The sequence below is a fragment of the Alexandromys fortis genome, unplaced genomic scaffold, assembly GCF_014885135.2.
Source record: "Alexandromys fortis isolate MF-2015 unplaced genomic scaffold, M_Fortis_MF-2015_v1.1 scaffold_174, whole genome shotgun sequence".
Lineage (NCBI taxonomy): Eukaryota > Metazoa > Chordata > Mammalia > Rodentia > Cricetidae > Alexandromys > Alexandromys fortis.
In genome coordinates this window covers 596,500-617,333 of record NW_026068063.1, presented here as the reverse complement: position 1 = coordinate 617,333, position 20,834 = coordinate 596,500, and the positions used below count along the sequence as shown (strand labels likewise).

The window sequence follows — 20,834 nt, the reverse complement described above, 5'->3', positions numbered from 1 at the left end:
TAAAAGGGGATGAAGGCAGCTTGAAATACTGGGTTGTCGCCTTTTCTTTTAATATTTTTAATTAAAATTTTTTAATTGTGTATGCAAGAATATGTGCCCCATGTGTGTATAGGTGCCCTAGAGGTTATAGGATCCCCTGGAGTTAGATTTAGAGGTGGTTGTGGAGAGCCCAGTGTGGGTCTGAGCTCTAGTCCTTTGAAAAAGCAGTACTAGTTCTTTATGTTTTTAATTTAAAAAGTGTTTACTAATTTTCTATGTATGGGTATTTGCTGCATGTACATCTGTGTACCACATGTGCTTAGGTGGCGAGGAGGTCGGAAGAAACTGTCTTGTCCCTTTGGGACTTGAGTTATATAGATGGTCGTGAACAAACACATGGGTGCTGAGAATCAAACCTGGGTCCTCTGTGAGAGCAGCTGATGCTCTTAACCACTGAACCATCTCTTCAGCTCCTGGTGTTCATCTTTTTGTAAATGGGAATAATTTAAAGAATACAAGATTCACTTGTAAAAGAGACATCCATCATGCATACTAGAAGTGATTTGTGGCATGGTTGAGTGCAAAATTATGGGTCGGAGTGGAGTCTCCATTAATGGCTGGATGCAAGGAGCTGAGATACACTTCTCACGTTTGGAAGGTACTGGTTACTCTCTCTCTCTCTCTCTCTCTCTCTCTCTCTCTCTCTCTCTCTCTCTGTGTGTGTGTGTGTGTGTGTGTGTGTGTGTGTGTGTGTGTGCTGTGACTAAACATCTGCCAAAGGCAACTTATGGAGCACAGGGTCAATTCCAGCTCATGTGGTGAGAGTACATTCTCACATGGCAAGAGTATCATAGCAGCGGGGAATGAGGCCCCTGCTCATCTCACATCCGGTCAGGAAACAGAGAGATGGATTCTGACATTCAGTCCAGGGCCCCATCCGTGGGATGGTGCTGCCCACATTCAGGGTGGGTCTACCCTCCTGTCCGGAAGCTTCCTCACAGATGAGCCCCACCCACAGGCTTGTCTCCTTGATCACTCTAGACCCTGCTATGTTGACGATCAGTGTTAGCAACCATAGCAGAAAAGCTCATAATACCACGCTCGGAGCTGCCTGAAAGAAGAAAGACACCGAGGGGGAAGACAAGGGCTCTCTCTCTATGGTGGGGCTGAGGAAGAAAGCTTCCACTCGGGAGGAAGGCTCTGATAGGGCAACAGGAAGAGAATGAAAAGGAGAGACAGTCTCACTGAAGGCTGGGGAACATCTTTGATCCAGTCTCTGAGTCTTGCTTATTAAAAGCAAGTTCTCACTCGCGAGCTGGGATACCTAGTCAGCCTGCTCTGGCGTTTCACTTTCTTTCAATTATCTGTGTACATAAAATGGGACGGGGCTGCCTTTCTTTGAATTTATTTTTTTTCAGGACTGATACATTTCCTTCACCAGGCTGCAGAGGTGTGAAATAGTTTCCTTGCCAAAAAGGGCCCGTGTTTCTGGATTATCATCAGGGAGCACAGAAACTATGTGACTGTCTGTCTGCCCATCTGTCTGTCTGTCTATCTGGGTCTCTTCATTTCTACCCCATCTGAGAGTTTTCTTCTCACATGAACTGGTGGAGAGTGACAGTTTTGTGAGACCCGCTGGAAGGAAAAGATGGAGGAGAAGCACGGGACAGGCACCAGTCAAAAGCTCATCTCATTGGCTCTGAGCCCCAACTCACTCCAGGCCTGAGAAGATACTGCACAGATCACAGATGGGCAGCCAGACAAGAGCCTGTCCTATCCTGCTAATTCTTTCATTAGAAAGTGGAAGACTTGGGGAGGATTGAAGAACAAGAGACACAGGGTTAGTCTGCCTTTCATACCCCGATTTGATTAGGCCCGATGTTCAAATAAATACCCCGGGTCATGGTGGCAAGCTAAGGAGCTGGCAAGTAGCATAGGCTTTGAACTTAGGCAACACATTCACTAGATGGCATTGCAAGAGTCACGCACAGGGACCTGCATGACCAGCGGGGGAGAGACGGGAGAGAGAGCAGTAGAGGCCATACCAAGGTCCTGAGATTTCTTCAATGTCTTGCCTCCAATTAAATGTCACATTGCATGGCCCCCTCATTCAAGCAGCATTCAACCTTGAAAATGACCTCGACACACTAATTTTACAGATGTGTATGGCATGCACTCTTTGCATTGCACCAGGCTCTGCTCTGAGCAGCAGCCTGGGAAGAGCAGCAAGGTGACGGTCTCATCGCCCTAAGTCACAGTAGTTGCACAAGTTTGCATTCCCACCAGCAATGGATGAGTGTACCCCTTTCTCCACAACCTCTCCAGCAAAGGCTATCATTGGTGTTTTTGATTTTCACCCTTCTGACAGGTGTAAGATGGTATCTTAAAGTTGTCTTGATTTGCATTTCCCTGATTGCTAAGGAAGTTGAGCATGACCTTATGTGTCTTTTGGCCATTTGAACTTCTTCTGTTGAGATTTCTTTGTTCAGCTTAGTTCCCCATTTTATAATTGGGTTGATTAGCCGTTTACGGTCTAGTTTCTTGAGTTCTTTATATATTTTGGAGATCAGACCTTTGTCAGTTGCGGGGTTGGTGAAGATCTTCTCCCAGTCAGTGGGTTGCCTTTCTGTCCCACTTAGGTGGGTCCTAATGTTATCTAACTGGTGTTCTCATAAGAACAGCAGCATTGGATGACCAGAGCAGCCCAGCGGTGCACATTCACCAGAGACAGCTGTGTGACAGGCTGCAGGAAGATGGTCATATGGAAGTCAAGGGGAGGCTTGAGAGACATTAGCCCTATAGGCACCTTGACCTTGTAGCTCTGCTCTTCATAACTCTCAGAGAATTAATTCTGTGCTGTAAGGCAGCTAGCATCTGGTATTGCCTTGGTCACTGTTCAAGTGCTGTGAAGACACCATGACCAAGGCAACTATTGTAAGAGAAAGTATTTAATTAGGGGCTTGCTTATAATTTCAGAGGTTTAGTCCATTATCATCATGGCAGGGAGCATAGCAGCATGCAGGCAGGTGCTTGAACAATAGCACAGGCTTTTGAAACCTCAAAGCCCACCCCTAGTAACACACCTCCCCCCACAAGGTCACACTTAATCCTTTTAAATTGTACCCGTCCCTGGTAACTAAGCATTCAAATAGATGAACCTATGAAGTCATTCTTATTCAAACCTCCACAGGTGTCATTTCTTCTCCTGCCTTTCTGTCCTGAAACTGGGAATTGGAGGACTCGATAATCTCATTTTCCCACTTTGGGCTATGGTGTGGGATTCCCCTCTGTATGCTGTGAATACCATTGATTAATAAAGACACTGCTTTGCACTTATAGCAAGGCAGAACTTAGATAGGTGGGGAAGACTAAACTGAATGCTGGGAGAAAGAAGGGTGGAGTAAGAGAGAAGCCATGTAGCCCCACTAGAGGCAGACACCAGAACTTTACCCGGTAAGCCACAGCCACGTGGCGATACATAGATTAATGGAGATGGGTTAAATTAAGATGTAAGAGTTAGCCAGAAATATGCTTAAGCTATTAGCCAAACAGTATTGTAAATAATATGGTTTCTGTGTGGTTATTTCGGGAGTCTGGGCATCTGGGAAATGAACAAGCGGCCTCCTTACAATAGGGCTGACCACAGAGAGACCCTGGAGTCAGCTGAATGGCACCACAGGCAGAAGGGCAAAGTCATCCTCTCAGTACCTCATGCCTGAGAACCATCTTGCCATTTGATGTAAAGAGAGAGACCTCAGCCCTCCACCATCACAGGCTGCCTCGTCAGCTGCATCACAGAGCACAACACAACAACGAGACTCCCAGATGCCTCTGTCCCCGCTCTATACTTCCGTTCCGCCTCCTAGGACCGTTAGATTTGATTGATGGACAGCTCACTAGTTAAAAGCTGTGAACTTTCTAAGATTCCTGGTTTTAGTTCATTACTTTGTTTTGTTTTGTTTGTTTGTTGTTTTGTTGTTGTTTGACGATGGTGGTCTTTGAACTTGTAAGAAAGGAATGTACTGTCTTAGCTAGGGTTTCTGTTGCTGTGAAGAGACGCCATGACCACAGCAACTCGTATAAAGAAAACATTTAATGGGGCTGGTTTATAGTTTCAGAGATTTAATCCATTATCATCATGACGGAAAGCAAGGTGTTACACGGGCAGACATGGTAGTGGAGAGTTCTACATCTTGATCCACAGGCAGAGGAAGTGACTGTGTGCTGGGTGTCGCTTGAGCAAAGGTGAGACCTGAAAGCCTGCCCTCACAGTGACACACTTTCTCCACCAAGGTCACACCTACTCCAGCAAGGTCACACCTCCTAATAGTGCCTCTCCTAATGGGGGCCACCTTCTTTCACACCGCCACAGGTTCTGATGCTGAATAACTCACGAGGGGGATTGTCAAGTTCACAAGAGACTGGAGGGAAAACGCAGCGCCATGTACCAAATAAGAGAGGTCCTTCCTGGTTTTGCTATTATACTTGTCTCCTAAGAAGTCCCAGCCTCACTGTGGTTCTGCAGACCAATGACCCACACAGCAGAGGTCAAAGTCGCTAAGATAGATTGAGATCACACTAGTGACAGGTGACCTCCCTCCCACCCATGCTTGAATGCTTAGCTTCTGAGGGTCTCAGGGCAATGGGGGGTGGGATTCAACCAGTCATGTTTCCAGCTTTTCCCACTAAGGCTCCTGCCACACGTGTCTCTCCATCCTCCCCAGACTGTCCCATCTGTCCACCTGCTATGAAGATTAAATTGCACCGCACACATAAGGCACTTAGAAGAATACTCAGAATACAGGCCAGAGTTATTCCGTGTTGACCATGATTACTGTGCCCGTTATGATGAGCAAGGGACCCATAACCACCACAGCATGGCACTATGTCTTCTGACATGTGACAGATATGTGCGCTGCTATTTGGCCTGAGAGCTCCTGCTCCCTCCCTGAGGGAGTGTCATCCTCGAGTGTCAGCTATCAGGCCATTGACAGCTGCACTTCCCAGCGTGTCCCAGGCTCAGCCGGACCCCACCTGCTGAAGTGTTAATAGATCTAATAGGTAGACAGTGCTGGCCTTTGCCTGTCTCTGCCTAATAAAGAGCTGCTGAGTTATGGGGGTCAAAGAAGAGCAGAGCAGGGATGGAGAAATATCTGTCCCCAAAGACAAAGTCCTGGAGAGTGCAGAGGCGTCCCAGTTGCAGGAGCCCTAATGACAGTGTGCAACACCCAAGTCTGAAAACTGCTGCAGACTTTGGCTGCACCCTTGGTCCACCCGTGAACTATCAGAGCAGGGAAGAATAATAGCCCCAGCATGGTCAGCTCCAGGTTCTTAAGTGTCTCCAGCTCCTGCGGACTCCGCAGAAGCCCAGACATGCAGACTAGGGAGATGACTTTGTCAGTAATAGGTTTGCCAGGCTCTGATCCCCTGAAAAAGTCAGTCATGAAGGCCTGTGCTCACAATCCCACTGCAGAGCAGATGGAGGTAGATGGGTCTTGTGGGCTGGCTGGACAGCTAGCCTAGTCTAATTGCCGGTCCACTGGTCCCCTTCTCAAAAAAAAAAAAAAAAAAAAAAAAAAAAAAAAAAAAAAAAAAAAAAAAAAAACAAAGTAGACAGTACTTGAATAATGACAGCTAAAGTTGACCTCTGACCTCTATTTGCATATGCACAATGCCCATTTACACACACACACACACACACACACACACACACACACACACACGGTGTCGGGGAACTCAGTATCTGTGGGCTTCTGTTCTACATTGAGACAGTTGGCATTTCTGGGCTGAGCTTGTGACACAATAAAAGTCCAGGGCTGAGAGGACATTCTTGACCCCTTCACTGAAGAGAACCAGCCTGCTTTAGTCTCTGGATGATGGTGCCCCTCCATGATCAAGGCCCAGAATTACCCACAGGGGGGAAAACACAAGCAGCACAGGGTTAAAGCTGAGGAGTTCGTGGGCAACTGTCTTTCCCAGTATGGGTCCCTGGAAAAGCTAGTGAGTAGCTCCGGCCTTAGCAAAGCAGGATTTTGGCAACAGTCGGGCTTGCCAAGGCTATCCTGCTGAGGGTCCCTCACTGATTATCTGGGCAGATCTGAAACCAACTGTTTTCCTGACAGCTCCAGGAGGAAAAGCCAGGAACCCAATCTGTCGCCCTCTTCCCAAAACCTTCGCAGTTTTGAGTTGAATTCCAGGTCAGGCATCTGATTGGCTTATAAATAATTCAATTCCACGAAAACCCTCCCCGCTCCGATCCTGATCATTTTCTGTAATTCTCCAGGTCCCACTGGACTCCCTGCTGCGCTCAGCATTCCCATCTGTAAAACGAAGGGAACCAGCAGATGCAGTCTGAGGTAAATCCGTATCAATATCCTCATGCATGTCCTGGTTCTGAGAAGCAGACGACCCTTGTCCTCAGAACACAAGGCAGCTCTCATCCAGGGGGCTGCTTGCATTGACCCTACTCCATGTTGTCCACGGATCTGCACATCACTTTTACATTCGGGTGGGTGAGTTGCCTCCCTGAGTAAAAAACTCTGGTTGCGCAAATCTGATGACGTGAATTGATGACTCTTTGGAAGCTGGGAACTAACTCCGGAAAGTTGTAAGAATGTGCTCTGACCTTGCACCTTCTGGGCTTGCCGTGGCACACACATGTGCATGCATACACACACACACACACACACACTTAGTAATAATACAATAGATTTTTAAAATTTAAACTTCATGTGAATCCAACTTTGAATTTCACCAAGCATGATCCAAAACAAACAAACAAACAAACCAAGACAATAAAGGTGAGAAGAACAGAAGAATGCAGAGTGCTCCTGTGGGAAGGGCCAACCACAAACATTCTGTTTGACAAACACTGTGTTGTGCCAGGAGGCCCGAGGTGGGAGGGGGGTTGTTGAGCCCCGGGATCTACAGAAAATAGTCAATGTGATGTCACATGTTCATTATCGCAGTGCAGGGTAGATGACCACAGGAGAACTGTGGGGCTTTGTGGGGAGCTAGCCTGGTCTAATTAGAGAGCTTCAAGCCAGGTGAGCTACTTGAGCAGGTGCAGGGTACCTGACTCCTTTGCTTCAGTGCTTGCCCAGCTGAAGCCCCGTATTCCCTCTTCTGAACAGCATGCACTGGGTGTGGTACTGGGCACCTGTGAGCCCAGCACTTGAGAGGTGGAGGCAGGAGGCTCAGGATTTCAAGGTTGACCTCAGTTATGTATGGAGAGTTGGTGGCCAGCATGGGAAACAAGAGACTCTGTCTTCAAACATAACAAAATTCTTCTTGTGAAACAAGGTGGCCCATGAGGAATGACACCCAAGATTGACCTGGGGCCTACACACACACACACACACACACACACACACACACACACATGCATGCACGGGTGTGCTTACACACACACACACACACACACACACATGCGTGTGCACATACAGGAAAACCCTGAGAGGCCTCAGCACCTCTAACAGATTTCTCTCAGTTATCAAGATTAAGTAACATTTTAATTGTTGGTTTTAATCTAAACCTTGAATTTCCACCCTGGTTGGGAAACTGCGGAGGAGAATGAACCTGAAAGTTCCCCTCCCAAGCTAGGCTTCCCGTGGTGACCTGGTCTCATGTCCGCTGGTCCCTGGGGTCAGGTTCTAAGGTGAGCTGGAAAGTGGGCAATCTAACACCAACTCCAGCTTTATAAGTCCAGCTCTCTCCGCAGACATCAGAGTGCCCACCACTGAAGGATTATGGGTGCCCACCATCTGATCATGGACCCGGACTCCTCCAATGCTCTTTGATTCTCATTTGAGTGTGCCCCAGATGCCAACCAGAGACCACTGACCTACCCAAAGTGAGAGCTCCTTCTACTGTGAGGAGCGCGCTACAGTCATGGTCAGTCTTATAAGGGCAGGAAGCGGATCCGAGAGCTGGAGTGGCCTGATTAGGTGGACTCATTTTAAGTATTAAGAAGACAATACAGACAGTGGGCTCAGGTCTGTCTTCTATCAGGAGGAGGGAGGTCCACCTTTCTCCTTCACCCCTTAACTTCTTAGGCAACAGCAGCTGAGACTCCTTCACGTAATTGCGGCACTGTGGGTTCAGTTATGGCCTGTCCCCACTCATCTCCTGAAGGCTCCCTGTCTGTCCCAACCCCAGCGTGCTGGAATTTGAAGATGCATGCAGCTTTAGGCAGGAAATTTAGGAGAGTTATACAAGGCCCGAAGGATAGGGCCCCACAGGATGGGATAGTGACGGTATAAAAGAGGGTGAAGAAGGAAAGGAGGAAGAGAAAGAGAGATTTGATGTACAGGATCCCTCACTCTTCTCATTACTGTGACAAGATACCTGATAAGAAGCGACTTAATGCTCATTTTGGCTCACAGTTTGAGATGACGGTCTGTCAGAGAGGACCGTGAGACAGCTGGTCCCATCGCCTCCACAGTCAGGAAGCAGAGAGAGAGGGATGCTGATGCTCAGCTGACTATCTCCATTTTCCTCCAGGACCCCAGACCGTGGAATAGCACCCCCACACACACATTCAGGGGGTGTCTTCCTTCCCCCCTCCGTTAGACCTCCCTGGGAATGGCCTCATAAGCACACCCAGAGGTTTATGCCCATGGTTTTCCTACATCCGGTCAGGTGGATAATCAAGACTAGCCAGCACAGGCAGTAAAAAGGCCCTCCGTACTAATCAGGAAGAGGGCCACCACCATTTGCTGAACCAGCCAAAGCTTTGACCCTCGATTCTCAGCCTCTGAAGCTACGAGTGGTGAGTACCTAAGCTGCCCTGTCTGTTTTACTATGACGCTGGACCAGCAGCATCACAGAGAAATCCAGGAGGACCAGCCAAGAATGGGAAGGTGGAGTTGATATGTAAGTGACCTGTATTCAAGGCTCAGAGCCAAGGAGGCTGTTCTGACTCTTTGGTTCATGGTCATCTACAAATAAGAACAGGGTAGGGGTAGAAAAAAAGAGAAAGAAAGAAAGAAAGAAAGAAAGAAAGAAAGAAAGAAAGAAAGAAAGAGAAAAGAAAAGAGAGAAGGCCGGAATATGTTTCCCTGTCGCTAGTGAGAGTGAGGATATAAAGCAACCTGACATTTTCCAGAGTGTAGTAAACTCTTGATAAATGTTAGATCAAAAGAAAAAAAAAAGATGCTGATTCTGATTCTGGGTCCGGCCCAAAGGTTGTCTCTTTGAGGAAGGAGAACTTGGAAAATTCTTGTTAATCCTTTCTGCAGCCCAAGGTCTGGAAAGAGCCCTGGGGACCTATTCCTGTCAGGACTGGTGGAGTGAAGAATGCAGATGCTGGGGTTAGGAGAGGAGGGGGCTCAGGAGACACAAGGCAGTGACATCGGAAATGTGGTGGTGGATATAGGTAAACCATCTGGACAAAGTGGGAGGAGAGGTCCCAGAGAACTCTCAGCAGGAAGGGAGGCCATGGCTTCAGATGCCCACCTCCTGCCTTGGGCAGTGCTAGGAACCCCCTCGGCCCTGGCCTGCTCCTGCTGGATGAGAGGCAGCCACAGGAAGGAGTCGCGCCCTGCAGAAGCAAGCTGAGCATCCTATCCCGCTAGTAGCTGAGGCAGGGTAAAATTTGCTGCCCTGTGTGATGTCCCCTGTGATGTCCCATGTGGCAGGCCATCTGTTGCATAGGCTTCCAGGGGCTTGGCATCAGATCTTCCCAAGGTCAAGGTGCGGCCTGACCAGACAGACCAGTCTGGGGCGCTGAGGTTCAAAGACGGACGCCCCAGCTTGTGCTGCCAGCGCTTGCTGTATTGGGGTAGGCACTTCACTGAGGACTGGCTGAGCAGCAAGGGAAGAGAGCCCCTCTCTGGCCATATCCAACACTCCACGGTCTCCTCTGGGCAGATGCCTGACAAATGTCCCTTCCAAGCTCTCCTGCCAACAGACATCACGCTGCTTTCTTTGCTCTGTGGTTATTGAATTCTCTACCCTGAGAGCCCATCCATTATCAATCCTGTTAAAAATTCCCCTATAATCCTCATGGAACCAGATGGAACAGCAAGGTCAAGAAAGGGTGGCGTTCTTCCAAGGTCGCAGCTCTGGAGAAGAGATGCCCAGCATTATGGTTAGAAAGGACCAGCCCCTTCTGATAGATCTGTCCTCAATAGCAGATCAGAGAATGCAGATGCGGGAGGGGGCGGTGCGGCGGGTGGCAGGGGGAGACAAGCCTTAGAAGACAGAGCAGATCCTGGGATACTTTTGGCTACACAATAGAATAAGCAGAAATTGTCAGCAAAATGGTTCCTCTTTCTTGTCTGCATCTAGCTACTCTTAGTCTTCCCCCTAGCTTTCATTGCTTAGCAGTGCAATTCAGGGAAAGTAGCTCGGCCTCTCTGGGTATCGATTTCATAATCTATAACATGGGTGATCTGTTTATCAACAAGGTACTTCTCAGCACAGAGAGCCTGATAGGCCAGATGCTAACATCAGTTTCATGCAAGAGAAGCCTAGCTGAGCTTGCCATTTCATTGTGGCTGAGTCCTCTTATCTCTGCATTTCCAGTGCTGGGAATACAGCTATGCACTGTTTTTTTGCATGGGTGCTGGGGATCTGAATTCAGGTCCTCATGCTTGCATGACAAGCCCTTTCTCCCCATCTCAGAGATAGAGTAAACATATACCTGGAACCCAAATCTTAGCTCTAGAACTCTGAAATTCTCAGAGGACGGGAAACATATGACTGTAGCAGGAAACTGGGGCCAAGGTTGTAGACCCAAACCAACCTGCTGATGGATGCAGTTCTCGGGACTAGGGAATTTGCACAGTACTGCAGGCACACGAATACAATTCGCTTGCATCCTGCCCGTCGAGCCATTTATTAATAATAACAGGTTACTACTGTACCAGTTTGGTATACGGAGTGGAACACCAAAAGCCAGCTGAGAACAGAACCGAAAGGGATGGAATTGAACTGTGAAAAAAAAAAAGAGGGAAATGAACACAGAGTAAGAGAAGGGGAAGAGGGATGCCTCTTATCACTTAGCACTGTGGTACCCAGCGTCCCAGCACTTTGACCCTGGCAACACCTCCCAATAGCAAGGCCTCTTTCATACAGAATTCTGGCCTTATTTCTATCACCCCGGCGCTCTCCAGTCTGTGAGTTCCTAGTCCTGGCTGTGAAATACTCTCACACACTTTTTTTTATATCATCTTAGAATCCTATGACCGAGGCGGCACACAGCGAGCCATGATGAAATTAGAAATATGTTGGGGTTGGCACATGCGGAACTGCATGCTCTCCTTCCTGCCAAAGATGGGGGATGATTGACTGAATGGGAACAGGAAGTCATCTTGCCAGGATCCAACTAAAACGAGCTGTGTGTGCTTGGCTATGTTTCTAAGATGAAACAAACGGGAAAGGTCCGTGTGACTTCCAGCACGTTCTAAAGATAACAGGCCACTTGGGGAGGCGTGTGAGATGGCAGGGCACAAATAGAGTTCGATTCCAAGTCCTGAGAAATAGAAGGACATTTTGGAAGGTGGGATGACCACAGTTTGGAGACACAGTTTGGGTCTATTTACTACAGCATCCAAAGGAGGGAGATCTGCTTCCAAGGAGGGAGATGCAGGCAGTGTTGTCTGGGCAGCAGAGGGGCATCTTAAAAGTGGTTCCAGTGACAAACACTGCCTGCATGTCTGACACTGTGTCAGATCAGGGGACAGGTATGATCTTGTAATTCAGCAGGAGATGTGCCTTTCCTTATTTGTTCTGCACAGTGTATGTCAGAAGATCACAGGAGGATGCCAGAGGATGCCTTCCTCTGTCCACTCTACCTTAATTCCTTGACAAAGAGTCATTCCTTGAAGCTGAAGTTCCTCATTTAGGTTTTGACTAGACTAGCTGGCTCGTTGTATCAGTCTCCTCCAGACCTGGAGGAAGTGAGATTTCTCCAGATAACAGTGGTTTTGAAGCTGATCTCCAAAGGGCAAAGAAAATGTGGCCCAGTGGAAGGGACAAGAAAGAAGTTTCAAGAAGTTTTATATTTATATCTGGGTCTGAGCCACCTGATACAAAGTTAAACACCAGGAATTGAATCTTTAAACTGTCTTATTCAGGGAGCTAACAATCTGAGAACAGTGCGGTCGCATTCTAAGGTTCTGTCTTCCTTCTTTCTTTAGCCAGAGGATTATCGTGGTGGGCAAACATAGGCAGTCGGCCATTCCCAAGTTTAGCCTTGACCTTCTTGTAAATGGATGTATCCTATCCCAACTGCCAGGTCCCAAATAACCAATTCAAAGGCTGACTATGAATCATAAATGCTCAATCAATTGCTCGGGCTTATAATTAACTAGCTCTTACATTTTATGTTAACCCATAATTCTTACTTATGCTCTGCCATGTGACGATACCTTTATTAGCATGGCATGTTCATCTCCTGCTCCCTCTGCATCTGGCTGGAGACTCCAGACTCCGCCCTTCTCCTTCCCATCCTCCTTAGTTTGGTTGTCCCACCTGAACTTCCTGCCTGGCTGTTTTACTGGCCAATCACTGTTTTTTATTAAACCAATTCACGTGACAAATCTTTACGGTGTACAAGAGGATTATTCCACAGCATCTTCTGACCAAGTGGTCAGTCTTATCTCTGAGCGTTATGATATTGCTGTTTCCCCCTGAGGGTCCCATCTCTCTGTGTAAATGGGGAAAGGTTCCAGCACACTAAGGCCACCTTGTATTCCTCCTGAGCCTGCCCACCTGTGACTCTTAGTGTTGCCTGCCAACCTGATGGAATCTGGAACCATCCAAGAGGCATGCCTCCAGGAACACCTGTGAGAGATAATTCCTATTAGGTTAGCCTCTGGGTACACTGGTGGGGGATTGTCTCCCTTGGGTTAATTAAAGTAGGGAGTCTCCCCTGAAGGAGGGTAGCATTGTCCCTGGCCTTGGATCCTAGCTACATAAAATACAGAAAGAGCTAAGTATCAGCATTCTTCTTCTTCTTCTTCTTCTTCTTCTTCTTCTTCTTCTTCTTCTTCTTCTTCTTCTTCTTCTCTCTCTCTCTCTCTCTCTCTCTCTCTTTCTCTTTCTCTCTCTCTCTCTCTGTGATTCCTGACTGTGGTTGCTATGTGACCAGCGGCCTCATGATCCTGTTGCTTTGACTTCCCTGCTGATGGACTGCATCCTTGAACTGTGAGCCTAAATGAACCTTTTCTCCCTTTGCTGGCTTTGGTCAGGGTATTTTCATCACAGAGGTGGGAAAAGAAACGACTACACCACACTTTGGATGTCATGGAGATGAAAAGCTAACTCAGAACAAACCTCTCGCTGATGTGTAGATAGATGTCTTTCCTACAGAACAATGCACAAACAAGTTCTTATCATAAGATAACAAGGCTATAAAATGCCCTTATCACTTCCAAGACAGCATTCCCAGGGCTCCAAGGGCCACAAGAAGTGTCACATGGTCCCATGTGACCGAAATGCAGAGGGCTGAGAGGAAAGGAGGTGAAACCACACATACAGGTGTTGTGGGCCACAGACATCTAGTCAGGAAAGTTACGCTCTACCTGAAGCACGGGTGTGTTTTAAGCAGGCGAGCACCGTGACCAACCAGATGTTCTGGAAAGAATATTCTAGATATTCGGCCTTCATTGTAAAAGGCAAGTACAGGTGCTGAAATGTACATAGGCTCCCAAATTTAGCACAGAAACGTTTGCAAAAACCTTGCCCAGTTTCCTTGTTTCTGTTTGCTTTTGGTTGCTGCAATAAATACCATGAAAAAAAAAAAAAAACCAAACCAACCAAAAACAACCTGGGGAGAAAAGGATTTATTTTAGCTTACAGTCTATCAGGAAGGGAAGTCAAGGCAGGAACCTGGAAGCAGGAACTTCAAGTGTGACTGTGGATGAACACTGCTTACTGGTTTGTTCTCCATAACTCACTCAGTGTGTGTCTTTTTGTTGTTGTTGTTGTTTTGTTTGTTTGTTCATTTTATAATTCAGGAAATGCCTGCCTAGGAGAAGACACCATGTATTGTGAATTCTAATTGGTCTTAATAATAAAAACCTGGAGTCAGATATCGGGGTAAATGCTGAAAGATCAGAGAGACAAAGGAGCAGCCACAGCTACTTCTTACCTCACCAGCTCTTCAGCCTGAAAGGGGCAAGCTCCTGTCTCTGGTTGCCTTATATTCCTCTCTGGGCCCGGCCATATTACTTCCTGTTTCCTTCTCCCTAGTGCTGGAATTAAAGGTCTGTGCCTCCCAAGTACTGGGGTCAAAGACATGTACCTTCCAAGTACTGGGATAAAAGGCCTAAGATCCTAAATGCTGGGATTAAAGGTGTGTGCCACCACTGCCTGGCCCCTATGGCTAACTGGTGGCTAGCTCCACACTCTGCTCCCCAGGCAGCTTTATTTGTTACAGCACAAACAAACTGTCCCACGGCACCACCCTCAAGAAAATGTCCCACAAACTTGCTCACAGGCCAATCTGATGGAGTAATGCTTTTTCTTCAGTTGAGGCTCCCTCTTCCCAGATGACTAGAGCTTCTGTCAAGTTGGAAAAAAAAACTATCCAGTGTACCTCTCTTTTTAAATGGGAGCAAACTAAGACACAATAGAAAAAGCTTCCTTTTCAGGAGCATGGAGGAGGTCTGCCATGTGGCGCTCTTGGCTGTGGGGAGCAGAATGTGTTTGCACTCTTGAGGAACTAACTGCCTTCCCTTTCCTGCCTTGGAGAAGTCGCCAATAAGCACATTGGATCAGGGCTCCCAGCCCAGCACACAAGCTGATGAGTTTACATTCCGCAAGCCAGTTTAGCAAAGGCCTCCACCCACCCTGTCTCAGAGCAACTCCAGACAACCTGGTAGACACAGCCCTCTCTATGTCACACTTCCCAGTGACCTGAGAAATCAACCAGATGGCCCTTGGTGGAAACCCATCCTAGAACAACCGCGCTGAGGAGCAGAGCCACACTCCATATGGTGTTCTTCCTTGAGACTCTCTGGTGCAGAGATGTGTTCCTCTCAGCCATTCATCACAAATGAAGGTCAGTAGGAGCTGGGAAGGAGCCACTTGAAAACGCATCTTGGTCCAAGAAAAGCAAAGTAGGCAGAGAGGAGCCAGGGATGATGAGGAGTGATGCACGGCTCTGAGACTGTCCCGACTTGGGATCTCCATGCCAGAGCCAGAGGAAGAATGGAGATACCGTGTCTGAGGGGCAAGGAAGCCACTGACTCCAGAAGTTATTGAGATTCAGGAACACCAGCCTCCTCACCTAGAGTTCTCAAAAAAACTGAGAAGAAGAAGAAGAAGAAGAAGAAGAAGAAGAAGAAGAAGAAGAGAAGAAGAAGAAGAAGAGAAGAAGAAGAAGAAGAAGAAGAAGAAGAAGAAGAAGAAGAAGAAGAAGAAGAAGAAGAAGAAGAAACCCTTAATGATGACAAGGCAGCCCAGCAATGTAACTCTAGTTTAGAGTAACTCTGGGTGTGAGTGTGAAGGATTTTCCAGAGAGTTTTAACTGAGGTCGGTAGACCCACCCTGATGTGGGCGGCACCATCCTGTAGGCTGGGAGTCCAAACTGAGTAAAAAGGAGAAAGTGAGCAGATGAACACCAGCATTTATCTCTCTCTGCTTCCCAAATGCAGATATGGCAGCCATCTCCTGAGCCACGCTCCAGGCCCCTGCTGCTGTGTCTTCCCTGACATGATGGACTGTATCCCTCAAACTGTGAGCCAGAATAAAACCTTCCTTCTTTCTATTTCTCTGTCAGGTATTTTGTCATAGGGATGAAAAGGTAACTAATATGAAAGGAAGAAAGGAAGGAAGGAAGGAAGGAAGGAAGGAAGGAAGGAAGGAAGGATGGAAGGAAGGAAGGACGGACAGACTGATGGAAGGAAGGAAGGAAGGGAGGGAGGAAGGGAGAGGAAGGAAGAAAAGAAAGAGTATATTATCAAAATGCTAGTGGAATTGATTTATTGTGCATGCATGAATCCATCTACATTAGCAAGACCCCCCCAAACACAGACCTGGAAGCAGGGATTGTCAACATTCCCATTGTTACATCCTCCAGTAAAAGCCCATTATCTTAAAATATAACACCCAGTGAGCTTTGGGATAACACAGAATTGTTGAAATAAGAGCGGCGGGGCTGCGTCCCCAACACCCCGGCCGCTTGGCTAGCTTATGCCCGAAATAACAACACACAAACTGTATTCATTTAAGAACTGCTTGGCCCATGAACTCTAGCCCTTACAGGCTAATTCTCGCACCTGGACTAGCCCATTTCTAATGATGTGTGTAAGCACCCCAAGGTGCGCTTACCGGGATTCTAGCCTCCGTCCATCCTGGGAGAGTGGAGCATGGTGTCTCTGCTCCAGAGAGCAGAGTTGTCAGGTCTCCCCGGGAGCAGGGCAGAGTCTGACCTCACTTCCTCTTCCGCCCAGAATTCTATTCTGTTTACTCCTCCCATCTATGTTCTAAGCTATGAGGCCAAGCAGTTGGTTTATTATAATTAACCAATGACCTTCCTCCATCACAGGATGGAGGCTCCCATGGGTCAATCTACTCAAAAGACTGAAACGCTTCTCTAAGCAAGTTGGGGGGGGGGTCATCATTCATCCAAACCTATGTAAATTCGTTTTGTTGCTCTCAAGTTTGAAACCACGGACAGTCAATAATTTGGATATGGAGGAGAGCAGAGGAAAGGGGTTTTGGGGAGAATAGATCTTTAAGAAAGAGCCAGGGAGGGATGCCTGGGGAGGGAGCAGCAAAGGATGAAGCCCTCAGGGGTTCAGAGGGATAGAGGTAGGCTGAGAAAATGGCAGTAGATTGCTCCAGAGGGAATGTGTCAAACAGACACAACAGTCAACTTCCCTGAGACAGTTTGTTCTACATACATAGCAAGTTTGGCTGAGCCCTGCCTCTCATCTCTGCTAGAGAATGCACAGACGACACCCCTTCGTTTGCTATGAGAATTCTAGGAAGGAAAAGAAGCTTGGGGTGAGGGTGGGTAGGAGGTCAGAATAGTATTGGGTTCCTCCAGAGGGCCTGGAGAGGTCTTAGGAACCCTTTGGATTTCCAAATAAAGGGATCAGGGCATTTCCTGTACTGGGGACAACCCCTCCAGTTTCATTCACGCAGGATAGGGGTTTCATGTGGAATGCTCTTCCCCTAATTGTCCAATCAACTATTGCCTTTCTTTGTAAAAGATTATATGGTAGAGTCATCGTGCCAAAAACAATTGCAAGCATTTTATGCCAACAGATTGCCATAAATGGAGCAAAAGGGAAAAAAATTCATCATTTATGAGGTTAGAAACATCCCTTTTGAGGGTGGGGGTGTGTCTCAGTTAATAGAGTGATTGACTAGCATGCATGAGGCCCTGGGTCCCACCCTTATCATCTCACTAAACTGGGCACAAAGGCACAAACCCGGCACCTGGGAGGTAAAGGCAGGGAGAACAAATATTCAAGCCATCCTCACCTACTTAGCAAGCTTGAGGCCAGCCAAGGCTTCATGAGACCCTGTACAATAAAAACTAAACAACAGGGGAAATTTCTCCCCTCACCTAAATGGCCCTGACAGCAATTGCTTACCAGCTCCTTTGGGGGACAGGTAGACACAAGTGACATTTCATGACATCTCAAAGAAGACCCTTCCACCAACATCTGCAGTACTTGATACTTTAAGTAGGGCAGCTATCTGAAGTTGATGGATCATCACCGTGATTAACTCACATCTGGAGTACCTGGTAATTTAAGTAGGTCAGTTATCTGGAGTTGATGGATCATCACCATGATTGTTTGAGGACCAAACCACAGAAGCCCAGACAGTTAACTGCAAGAGGCCTCGAACTGGTGGTGTTCGTAGACAAGATGGAAGCCCAAATAGATAGCTTGCCGTCTTGGCTGTGTTGGTTGCTTTTGGACAGGAGTTCCCAGATGAAAGAATTTTTCAAAGCCTCTAGGTTTAGGGGATAACATGTAGGCTAGGTATGGACACGGAGGCACAGGGCAAGGTGAGGCTTGGTAATGTCTGGGTAAGGGACCTGCCACCACTACTTGGCTTTCAGTGTGGATTCTAGAGATGGTTCAACTCTTTGTGCTTATGCAGAAAGTACTTTACTGACAGAGCTGTCTTCCCAGCTCCTGGATTTTTATAATTCGCATTCAATTGATCCTTCTCTCTTGCTCAGAGCTGGGAACTATGAACCCCATCTATGCCACTGTCAGAATTCTGTCCTTTCCCTTGCCAGTCAGACCCTCCCACAGAGCAAGGTCTCTGTCACCTGCTTATCACAGAATCTGACACATGCACCAGCTCTTCCAGACTGGCATCACGTGTCACTGGAGGCGGAATGGCAGCACAGCCAGAGTTCAAACCTCACCAGCCTCCACAGGAAACGGAGAGCCTGAATCCATCCTTCTATCAACTCTGTACTGAGCCCACCAGATACCTAATGAAGGATGTTCACAACTCCCGGGGGAAAAAAAGATACATAGTTACAGGAACGGTGGCGAAGGAAAACCAATTTGGATAAATAGGAGGCATGCATTAGGAATACAATAAAACCACTCAGCCAACAGAAAACGAATGGAGGACGGGTGCTTTTGTGTGAGAGAAATCAGTTACCTGCTTGGAAAAAAAAAAATGGCAAAGAAACCAAGCCCTGGGTGCATCCTTACAACAAAATAATCACAATGTTGACACGCAGATTTTTCTTTAAGCCTCCCATGAAAGTACATGCAGTAGAAGGGATATCAGCTTGCAGGGGGAGGTGTGGGGTCTACAATGCAGCCCGTGTTTTAGATATGTGTGTTACCATGGTCTCGTAGCTCTGGTCTGAAGATTCCTCCTTCGTTTTCCCCAGCTCCTATCTCTGTTCTAAGTGGCAAGAGCAGGGGGTGCCTCCTGCTACTTTTCTAACCCAGACCAATGACAGAAAACCTGCTTGCTACACATTTGTGTGTTCCTAGGACACAAAATGTTCTAGACACTGGGGCACAGCACAAGCCTGTAATCCCAGCACCTGGGAGGGACACACAGGAAGGTCTGTGTCTGGCAACAGAGACCTATCATGCCCTCTCCGTGCCCTTCCAGATAGCAAAACCCTATACAGAGAAAGGTTACAGGCATTGCTGCTGCCACGCCACATACTACCCTGGACCATTGTTCTTCCCAGCACCCTAGAAATGTCTTTTGTTACTTTTGGGGACTTTTGCAACATTCACCTTAGCGAGAAATACCAAAAAAGCAAACAAAACAACAAGAAACAGACTGTCTCTTAGCTGGTGCCCATCAGCTGACTTCAGACCCCTGCCACAATGTTCCCCCCCTCCCTGATTCCTAATTCCTCACAAGCACCCGCAAAAAGATGGCTTTGCCTGTTCCTGGTGGACTAGAGTTTTCATTTCAAACTCCCTGGTGCTGTTTGCTGATATACTAAACTCTTGAGTCCTGCCTTCCTACCTTCCTTCTCTCCCTCCCTTGCTCTGAGCTTGTTCCTTCTCCAAACCTAAAGTTCAAGGCTATGTTTAGATACCTAGCAAGTTTGAGGCTAGCCTGGGCTACATAAGGTCATTTCTCCAAAAAAGAAAAAAAAAATATGTTCCTTCAGAAATAAAGTGCTATTGTCTGAAAGAGCTGAGCAAAGGCATTTGAACTTGACAGTGTGAATTAGTTCTCATCAGAGCAGGCTGCTATGTAAAAACCTGGTCCCTCCCACCCTGATGTCTTCATTATTTATTTCCCAACCATGTGACGGTATCTCCTATGAAGCCCTCATCCAGGATCCAGGCTAAGCAAAGTCAGTGCCATGCCTTTGAACCTTTAGAGCTGTCCTTTTCATACGGAATCTAGCCTCGTGGACTTTGCTGTAACAACAGACAGAAAACAGTTGGATGCAGAGATTCAGCACAAAGCTGAATAATATATATAATATAGATTATCAGAATGTGGCCATCAGAATTGGGACCCCCAGGGATGCTTAGACATAGGTGAGGGAAATAGAACCAAGAGGCAGGGCAGCTGTAGAGATATAATATGGGAAGTTCTCACTGGACTCTCGTGACTCTGATGGTGAAAGGTGTCCTTCTAGAAAAGAGGTTCTCAACCTGTGGGTCTGCAACCCTGTTGGGGGTCAAATATCAGAGATTCACATCACAATTCATAACAGTAGCAAAGTTATAAATTATGAAGTAACATAATTATGTTACTTATATATAGATATATAATAACATAATTATATAACAAAATTATGAAGTAACAGTGAAATAATTTTATGGTTGGGCATCACCACAACGTGTAGTGATATTTTGTTTGTGTTTTAACAAAGCTTGCCTGAAGATCAGAGTGCAGAGCTAAGCCACTAGAGGCCAGGCAGTGGTGGCACACACCTTTAATCATAGGACTTATGAGACAAAGAGATCTCTGTTACTTTAAGGCCACACTGGGCTACACAAGATTGAATCTGTCAAAAAAAAAAAAAAACAGAGCTCACACAAAGATGTTCCCAGCACTTGGGATCCCACACCTTTAATCCCAGCACTGAGGAGGTGGAGACAGGAGTGATATGGCTGGGTGGAGAGAGGAATATAAGACAGGAGGCAGAGGTGTGTGGTTGGTGCAGCAGCCACTGCAGGCTCACCAGGCCCTCTACCCAATTCATATGCTGGCATTCCCAAGTCCTGAATGCCAAACTGTGGCAGCATTTGGAGATTGATTTTAAAGAGGTCAGCAGAGGTTTGGAGGGTGGATCCTAGCCCAATCTGAGTGCGTCCTTAGAAGGGCATGTTAGGGCACAGGATGTCAACTGTACAGCACCGCAAATAGCTCACAACAAGCCAAAGAACAAGAAACCAACTCAGCTGACATGGTAGTCTAAGACTTCCAGTCTC

General features: G+C 47.1%; 1 protein-coding gene across 5 annotated transcripts in view; it reads right to left on the bottom strand.

Annotated features, from left to right (window-relative positions):
* The window catches only part of Kazn (kazrin, periplakin interacting protein), an 892,416-nt gene that overhangs the window by 724,047 nt on the left and 147,535 nt on the right, over positions 1 to 20,834 (bottom strand). Inside the window, exon 2 of one of the 5 annotated variants that reach the window (XM_050120356.1) lies at positions 10,727 to 10,914. The exons of 3 other annotated variants lie outside the window; for them this stretch is intronic. The gene's annotated coding sequence lies outside the window, so the exon portion shown is untranslated. The remainder of the gene's footprint in view (positions 1 to 10,726; positions 10,915 to 20,834) is intronic. One more of the 5 variants, XM_050120354.1, reaches the window with a different exon arrangement.